The following is a 9,131-nucleotide window of genomic DNA, read 5'->3' on the forward strand; positions in this document are numbered from 1 at the left end:
TCATAGCAATATATTCTTTGAACCTAGTAAATACTAATGAGTTTTACTAATAAATGTGTGTGTGTGTGTGTGTGTGTGTGTGGAGAGAGAGAGAGAGAGAGAGAGAGAGAGAGAGAGAGAGAGAGAGAGAGAGAAAGAGCATGCATGTTGGGGGAGAGGTACCTGTGTACATGTGTGCATATGTACATACAGCCAGATAACAACCTAGAGTGTGTTTCTTTAAGTGCCATCTACTTTGAGGTTTTTTGTTTATTTGTTTGTTTGGTTTGATTTGGTTTGGTTTGGCTTGATTTTAATTCCTTGAGACAGCCTTTCTCTATGTATTCCTGTCTGACCTGGAACTCACTATATAGACCAGACTGGACTTGTACTCACAGAGGTCCACCTGCCTCTGCCTGTGTCTCCTGAGTGCTGATATTAAGGGTGTGAGTCACCATGCCCAGCCAATCTTGTTTTGGTTGATTTGTTTGTCTGTTTGAATGTTTTTTTATATTTCAGCTCCATTTTAATCTTTCTTTTCAATTTTTAATACAATATATTTTGATCACATTCTTCCCCTTCACAGATACTCCCCTTCCCCCCAACGACTCAACTTCATGTTCTAAAGTGTAAATCTAATTAATCTTGTTAATAAAAACCAGGAGTCAGATATCAAGGTAAAAACCTGAAAGATCAGAGAAGCAGAGGAGCAGCCACAGTCGCTTCCTACAAAAGGGCCGAGATCCTCTCTTTGCCCCTCCTTATCACTTCCTGCCTCCTCTCTGTACAGACCTCCAGACCTCTAGGGTTAACTAGTGGCTAGCTCTGCCCTCTGACTTCAAGTAAGCTTTATTTGTCAGAACACAAACAAAATATCACACCACAATGTTTTCTCTCAAACAATAAAAAAAAGAAAAGAAGAAAGGAAGGAGAGAGAGAGAGGGAAGGAAGGAAAGAAAGAAAGAAAGAAAGAAAGAAAGAAAGAAAGAAAGAAAGAAAGAAAGAAAGAAGAGGGAGGGAGGAAGCAAGCAAGGAAGGAAGGAAGGAAAGGAAGGAAAGAGGGAGGGAGGCAGAGGCAGACAGATCTCTGTGAGTTCAAGGCCAGCCTGGTCTACCAAGCAAGTTTCAGGATAGCCAGGACTGTTACATAGAGAAACCCTGTCTTGGAAAGAAAAAAAAGGCGGGGGGAGGGAGGGAGGAAGAGAGGAAAGAAGGACGGACAGAAAAAAACAAAACAAACATGGAGTCTGTTTTGTGTTGGCTAACGACTCCTGAGTACGGCCTGCCCCGGCATGTGATTCATATACCCACTGGAGAAAACTGGTTTCTTCTCTCCCGGCAAGTACCAATTGTAAATAACTTCTTGGTTAGGAGTGGGACTTTGTCTGCTTCCTCTTCTCCTTGCTGGGATTTTTGTCTGGTTTGAACCTGAGCAATTCTAGTACAAGATGCCATAGTCCATGTGACTTCACAGTCCTGTTGTGTCTGAAAGATGTTGTTTCCTTGGAGACATTACCACCTTTGGCCTTTAAACCCTTCTGCCTCCTCTTCCACATTGATCACTGAGCCTTGAGGGAAAGGGTGTGCTAAAGATGTTCCATTCAGGGCTGAGTGCTCCAAGGTCTTTCACAGTCTGCACCTTAGCCTCGAGCTCACCAAATAGTATTGGTGAAATTATTAAGGCCACTCCACATAGTTAAAAGTGAGATTTATTTAGTGGGTAACTTACAAATGAAGGGATAGGTAGGTGGCAGGTTCTGGAAACGACGCAGCGCAGTCCGGAGGTGTTCTCTGGAGAACTCTCCTCGGTCCACCTCTAGCTTCCGGGCTCCCAGCAGCAAGAGAGTGCAGTGCATCCTGATCTCGGATCTTCAGGGCCCTCCCTTGTCCCCGCCTTGTAGGCGTGATAGTTACTGAAGCCTCAATGGGGGTTGGAACTTCCAGACCAAAGCTGGAATGGCTACCCACTACAAAATAGACTAAACTGGCTGATGAAAGAGGCCCAGAGATCTGCCTGTCTGACCTCCAGAGCACTGGAATTATTAGTGGGCACCATCACACCTATCATTTTTACATAAGTTGTGGGGATGGAGCGCAGGTCCTTGTCCTTATGGACTGAGCCACCTCTCCAGTCCATAAGGGCTTTGTTGACAGATTGCTGTCCGCATAGATAAGGAGCAGTGGTCACATATGGAAACATCTCTTTGCCCTTTTATATCACAACTACAGTTTTTCTTAACATTAATCAGAAAAGTTGTCAAACATAGTAAAAAGCTGTAAGAATGTTAGGAAACATTCAAAGCCCACCTCTCATAGTCAACATCAGCATCATAATAAAGTGGCCATAGCCTATATCTGTCTATCGATCTAACCACTAGCCCATTGTGTTTATTTGATGTACCTCAGAATTAGCTCCAGGCAGATGCACATCTCCCACCCCAAAGACTTCAGCAGGCTAGGCCAGTTTCTCAGAGAAATAAAATCATTACAGTTGATTTTCAGTGTCATCAGCAACTCAAAGTTCTAGTCTGCTTCTATTCCTCCCTACAACAATCTGATGCCCTCCGTCTCTTTTTCCCTTCATCCCTTACTCACTCACGTGGGCCTGGTCCTACTTGTCCTTATCCCTATGTCCCCATCTCTGTCCTTTCCCATCCATCATTCTAGCTTGTTTGTGCAACTGTGAATGAGAAGGAGCTGTGGAAGTCAAGGTGCCCATAGCTGTGTGGTGTACATGGTACACAATCCCAGACTGCAAGCCACTGAGAGGCCATAGGATATCTTAAGCTTGGAAATGCAAAAAGAGTTGTCAAAGTGCCCCACACTGTACCTATGGTATAGCTGGATCTTGGCAAACCTGTGTGGAATGAAATCAGTAAGGAGGGAGAAATGGAAGGGGGGTGTTGAAAAGGAAGGAAAGAGACCCAGCAGTGGCGAAGCTCCTCAGAGGGCCTGACTGTGTGTACAGAAGTTTGGTAAGAATCATTGCAGCAGAAACTTCTCCCCAGCCCCCCGCCAGATAAACACACTGTCTTTGGGACATTAACAGGAATCAATATTGAAAGAATTAGAAATTGAAAGAAGCAGGGAAGGCTTAGACACTTTGTGACAGACATTTGACTGGAGAGACTTTCCTGGGAATGGGCAGCATTTATACGGCTCCAAATCTTCAGTGATCTTGCAGGAGATGAAGAGACTTGAAATTCAGGCAGAGGCCAAGGGGGTGGCAACTTTGGAGTTGCTAATGTAAAAAAAAAAAAAAAACCTCAAACCACATAACAAATGTCTTTTAGTCGCTTGTACCAGTGTTAATAGGGAAGATGGTGATGTCTCAACACACCACATAAGGAAAAGACATGGTAAAAATATGAGAACAAGAACACACATAACGTGCGTGTGTGCGTGTGCGTGTGCGTGTGCATGTGTGCGTGTGTGCGTGTGTGTGTGTGTGTGTGTGTGTGTGTGTGTGTGTGTGTGTGTGAATATGGAGTCATTCAAGCTTTTCTGTCATTCCTTGTATGTATCTACCTTTTTATGAGATGCAGTCTCTCCCTGGCCTAGAAATTGACAAGCAGGTTAAGCTGCCTGGCCTGTGAGCTTCTGGGATCTGTCTGTCTCCACCTTTCCAGTACTAGGATTATATCCACAGGCAGCATTTTGTTAATACTGGTTCTGAGATAAAATTTGGAACCTCTCTGGAATCTCTCAGATGTACCCAGTAAATAGGTATATTATTTGTTCCCTAAAAATAAAGATTACTTTAAGGGAGTGAAAAGTATAAAACAATCATGTGTGTATGTGTATAAAATTTAAAAAGGTAAAAATAGAATATTATTCCCAAATTTGTCTGATATTCCCAAAGCACCTGTGCTGGCTGCTTTTTGTTAACACAAATCAAGAGTCACCTGGGAAGAGGGACGCTCAGTTGAGGCAGTGCTCGCCTGGGCGGGTGGTCCTGGGGTGTATAAAAAAGCAGGCTGGTGCCCCTTTCTGAACAGAATCAGAGGGGGAGGGAATTGGGAGGAGATGGAGGAGGAATGGGAGAAGAGGAAGAGAAAACTGCTATCGCTATTGGGATATAAAATAAATGAGTAAATTAAAAAAAAAAATCAGGCTGAGCAAGCCAGCAAGTAGCACTCCTCCACAGCCTTTACTTCAGTTCCTGCCTTGAGCTCCTGTCCTTTATTCTCTTGATGATGGACTGTGATCGGACGTCTAAGCCAAATAAACCTTTTCCTCCACAAGTTGCTTTTGATCTGTATTTATCATAGCACCAGAAAGCAAACTAGAGCAGTGCCTGTGGATACTTGACTAGGATGTATCCTTTGTTTTTATCGAAAGCATTTTTAAATTATTCTTATTATTTAGCAATATCCAAGGTTCTTTTAGGGATAATATCTACGATTACTCAAAGCACATGTACTTTGTCCCAGGTGGTTCAAGCAGAGACCTGGAAGGCAGCTGGACAATATTAATGAATGAAAGCTCAACCAGACTTTCTGGTTAGGCTACTAACACAGGTTAAAACGATGAACATGTCAGACAACAGAGAGTCTGCCCAGTTTTCCATAGGGCTTCACCTGTGCTCTGACTCCCCGTGTGAAATCTTAGCTATCTTATTTACCCCAGCTACAGGACTTGAACTTGCCCTCAGGATACCTGTGCTCTTCAGAAGAGCCTCAAGTTCACTGTTACACATATCAACTAAGTAGCTATCCTAATAATGAGGCTCTCATATAAGGCACTGCATCCCTTCATAACTCTTGTTGTTTACCAACAGCCAGATGACTTCAAGCTAATGTACTTCATGATTCACTGCGATCATTTTATTAGACAGCAAGAAGGCTCCGCAGTCAACCTCACTGGTCAGTTTTCAGTGGCTGTCACCCACAGGCGTATTTGTCGTGATTTCACAATATTGCACAACCCACTGGTATTGTCCTTTTGCCTTCTACATGAGTGCCTTTGTTCTTGAGTACATATTGGGTCATCCTTTTCCTTCTCCACACTTCCCTCTTTAGAGAGGAGGCTTGGCTTTTAGCGTCACATGTGTTAAACCAAGGGCTAGAAGGAAGGAATAACAAAAAGAATGTTAGTGTATTGTTTGTGTGTGTGTTCTGGAATCCAAATGCCTAGATTCTTGCTTTGGTTCTGTCTCTAGCTACTCAGAAAATCTGAAACAAATTACTTAAACTTTTTGTACCCTAGTATTTTCCTGAAAAAAAAAAAAGCTGGAATAGTAATTATTCTTGACTTACTCAAGAATAATTGGGATTTTGTGTCTGTTTGTTTGTTTTGTGAGAAAATTAACATAGCATAAAATAACCATTGAATGTTTTAAAGTGTACAGTTCAGTAGTATCTAGTACATTTTTTGTTGTTGTTTTTTTAAATGTGCATTAGTGTTTTGCCATGGGAAGTTTCAGGTCCCCTGAAACTAGAGTTACAGACAGTTGTGAGCAGCCATATGGGTGCTGGAAGTTGAACTCAGGTCCTCGGGAAGAGCAGTCAATGCTCTTAACCGCTGAGCCATCTCTCCAACGCCTCTAGTACATTTATAATGACAATACTTCACCTCTCTCTTGCTTCATGAAATTTTCATCACCTCCTAAAGAAGCCCTGTGCCTGTTAAGTTCTCACTCCCACCTCTTCGCCCATCCCCCAGCCCTGGATTCGTCTACACTGAGTGTGTCATATAAATGAAGTAGGTACAGACTGTGGGTGCTGGAGCCTGGGTTCTTTCTGTCACAAAGGCTAAGTTTTTTAGCTCCATTCACATTATCTATTTCATTTCCTATTTCAATCATCCTCGATTTAATTATCCATTCATCAACCGCCAGATTTTGAGTTGTCTCTACTTATTACCTAGTGCAATGTAATGGTGCTATGAGTGCTATGCACAAGAATTCTGTGGATATGTGGTTTCTCATTAATAAATATCTGGGAATGAAATTGTGGGGTCACATGATATTACCATGCATAGAATTTGAAGCATTTCTGATTGTCTTACCAAGTGAGCACACCGTTCCATATTCCTATCAGCAGCGTGTGGGGGCTCCAGTTTCTTAACATCCTCATTTGCACCTTTCTGTTTTGTTTTGTCATGGACAGCATATTGACCATGAAGTGGTAGCTCATTGTGGTTTTAATCTGCATTTTACTAATAGCAAGAGAAGTTAAGTATCTTTCCCTGGGCTTGTTGCTTTTTACTAAGAATATGGTTGTGGAAGCCAGAGAGGAGCCTCAAGTGTCAATCCCTTGGCTATCTCTCACCCATCTTTTAATGGCCCAGGGTCTTTTAATAACCCAGGACCCAAGAGTAGGCTGGACTATCTGATCTGTGAGCCCTAGGGACCCACCTGTGTCTGCCTCCCCAGCACTGGGGTTACAAGCATGCACCATACCACCATGGCCTGCTTTTTTTTTTTTTAAGCATAGGTTCTGGGGGTCAAACTCAGTTCCTCATGCCAACAAAGCAAGTACTTTGACAACAGAACCATCTCCTCAGTCTCGGGTTCTGGGTTATATATAAGGCATTGAGAACGATGCATTGCAGACAGTAAATGTCAGTTAGATGGGGCGGGGGGTGGGGAGCACAGCTCATTCCATTGATCAGTACTTGTAATATGTAAAAGCACCATCCTCTGTCTTCCACTCATAATCAGTTACCTGAAAGATCCTGAAGCTACTTCTCCTGTCTTCTTCATTCCAGAACATACTACAGGTGGGACACCCACTTTGTGACCTGAGATCCAACAGTGAGAACATTCTTCCTAAAGCAGACTACAGTAGTTTACAAGGCTACTTGATGGATGCTCTATTCTGCTCACATTTTCCTCTGGTCATTCATTCATTCATCCACTCATTCATTCAACCAATAGGTATTATACCTCCCGTGTGTCAGACACTGTCCTAGGAGTTTTATACTAACAGTTGTCAAAGAAAAGAAGGGGGCATTTTGGGGTCTCAGCCTCTCAGGGCAGAAAATAAGCTGAATAAATAACCAGTGACATACATGCATCATGTGGCAGAGAAGACTGTGTAGGCAAAACAAGCACCAGGGGAGAATCGAGACACACAAGTGAGGCTCGAAGCCCAGAGGAAAGATTCCCTCAGCAGAGGACCTGTGTGGCCTACGGAGGTGACATCAGTCTTGTTCCATCCTCGCCAGTGGAATTTCCCTTCCCTGGCCTCTCTCTCTAGAGTTTTCCAGTCTAGGAGGCAGAAGGAGAGAAGAGTGATAAAAATAGCAGCTGATGGAGAGACAGCAGGGGTCTACAGATGTATGCTTAGGTGCAGAATTGGTTTGTTCGGCAAACACGACCCAGACACGAACCCAGATCTGGTCACTCCTTTAAACTGCTATAATAGAACACTCTTTCTCTGTCTCTGTCTCTGTCTCTGTCTCTGTCTCTGTCTCTGTCTCTGTCTCTCTCTATCTCTCTCTCTCTCTCTCGATCGCGGGCGCACACACACATGCACATGCACGCACATGCACACACACACTCACATGCACATGCACATGCACACGCACACGCACATGCACACACACCAAATCATACTGTCAGGTATGAATGGCAGTCTGTCTATTTTATTCTTTCTTGGGTGTGCACATGTGTTGAAAGGTTTCATTGCACCTAGTTTGCTGTTTTCAACAAATTGATACAGCCTAATTATTCAGAAATGCCTGGGTCAGCCATGAACAAGCAGTAAGCTCCAAGGTCCTACCTAACATCTGAAGTAAGAGTACAAATGTCAAATGTCTACCAACAGGCATGGTTGGTTCCTAACGGATAGAAAACAATCTTGTCTTGAGTAGCGGTATAGCTGTGAGAGTGTTTATCACCTGGATGTATAAATTGACTCCATCCCTCTTTATATTCTGTACCTCAATCTGCTGGCATGAATTCAGGAGGCAGGAATGTACTTGGGAAGAATGTAGGTCTATAGAGACTGGAGTTTGACTCCTGTGTCTACTGGCATCCTGTGCTCTAGCTTTAGACAAGTCTTTGCCTTATCTGAACTGGAAAGAATACACCTATATGTGTGTTGGTCATTGTTGTGGTTCATAGGTGTCACAGCTATATAGGACTATTTGTTACTTTTCTCCCTTGGCAGCTTTTATAATACTTTCTGGGACTGTGAAAGCCTATCTTCAGGGAAGAGGCTTTCAGGCCAGATCCAGCTAAATTCTCCAAGTCCTGTGCCTGAAGTGTCTTCAACAACAGGGACTTATCTTCGAACTCTGAGAGGCAACCAGGGGCAACAGCAGTAGCCTACATTGTTGGGGAGTCTCCTGGACTCTCCAAGGGAGATTTTTTCATGCCTAGTACCAAGGGTTTTTTGTTACTCTGTGGTTCTTGTGGAGGAAACATTGTCAGCCCAAGTGGCATAATTTCATTTAATATATAAATATATATGTTTATATATGTATATATAGATAGATATGCTTGTACAAATAAGCATAGTCATATGTATTCTATGTAATTTTAGGTAGATGCTGGGACACTTTGCTCAGCCTAGGTGAAGGGAGGAGGGAACTGGACCTGTCTCAACTGAATCTACCAGGCTGAGCTGAATCCCCAGGGGAGTCTTTGCCTTGGAGGAGGTGGGAATGGGAGGTGGATTGGGGGGAGGGGGGGGGGGCGGCGGGAGGAGGGAGGACAGGGGAATCCGTGGCTGATTTGTAAAATTATTTTAATTATAAAATTTAAAAAAATTGTTACCTGTGCCAGGTGGTAGTGGCACACACCTTTAATCCTAGCACTTGGGAGGCAGAGGCAGGCGGACTCTGAGTTCATGGCCAGCCTGGTCTATAAAGAGAGTTCCAGGAAAACCAGGGCTACACGGGGAAACCTTGTCTCAAAAAAATTTTTTTCCTAAAAAAATAAAGGTAAATATTATTTGTTACACACCTGGGATTAGTAAATCTTGACTTGAGATGTTGTATTTATTGTGCTATTAGAGTCAACAGTAGTCCAGTATAGATATATACATAACTCTGCTGTGTTAGTTACCTTTCTCTTCCTTGTGACAAAATATATAACATAAAGTAATTCATTTATTTTGGCCATGGAGTAAGAGATACAGTGCATCATGTTGGGTAAGGCATGCTTGACTCCTAGTGAGAGCATATACCTGAGATTCCACACA

This window comes from Peromyscus eremicus, chromosome 5 (assembly GCF_949786415.1).
Source record: "Peromyscus eremicus chromosome 5, PerEre_H2_v1, whole genome shotgun sequence".
Lineage (NCBI taxonomy): Eukaryota > Metazoa > Chordata > Mammalia > Rodentia > Cricetidae > Peromyscus > Peromyscus eremicus.